Source organism: Sinocyclocheilus anshuiensis, unplaced genomic scaffold (genome assembly GCF_001515605.1).
Source record: "Sinocyclocheilus anshuiensis isolate Anshui unplaced genomic scaffold, SAMN03320099.WGS_v1.1 scaffold546, whole genome shotgun sequence".
Classification (NCBI taxonomy): Eukaryota; Metazoa; Chordata; class Actinopteri; order Cypriniformes; family Cyprinidae; genus Sinocyclocheilus; species Sinocyclocheilus anshuiensis.
Genome location: NW_015542451.1, coordinates 1,031,288 through 1,032,055, shown reverse-complemented (window position 1 = coordinate 1,032,055; position 768 = coordinate 1,031,288).

The following is a 768-nucleotide window of genomic DNA, read 5'->3' as shown; positions in this document are numbered from 1 at the left end:
AATTTTATTTAATTTAAATTTTTTTTTTGAGGTAAAAAGTCTCTCTCCCTCTCTCTTTTTGTGAAATAAATTGGAATTACATTAAAACACATCTTCAACTGAATTATACTGTTCACACAGACCACATTTAACATGAGCAGGTGTATGTTTTCAGACAATATGCAAACATTATGTGGACATATACATAAAGAAGGGAATCACGTCGAATCCAAGTCATCGCTCACAAACCACAGAGCAGCTGACGCAGCAGGAAATCTCGCAAGTTTCCCTTCAGCCCAGTAATCCCATTCAACAGCCCATTATAATCTTGAGGGAACGATTCCCTCATCTGCTCGACGTGTGTGCCTTGCCACCCATAGTTGATTGTTTGCTTCAGCTGCACTACCAAGGACAGAAATGCTCCAGGAAAGCTCTTTTCATGCTGAGCTAATCAAAATGAGCACAGCTGATCACAGATGAAAGTCAAATGGCTTTGTGTGCCACTGAGAAGGTGATCAGCTACACCTGAGTGAGTTTACAAGTCATTTTTAGAAACGGGGTGATCCTTTTTCCAACTCAGTGATTCAGTTTTTGTTTTTTTTTATTATTTTTTTCTGACATGTTGGCATTATATCTTTCACTTGGATGTTATAAGTTGCATATACATTTTGATTTATTATATTATGAGTCATGATATATATGTTGCTTCTGCAAACACATATATACAATCTAATATTTTTTATATTTAAACATATAAATGTATATTTATTTTTTCCAAGTGAATATATA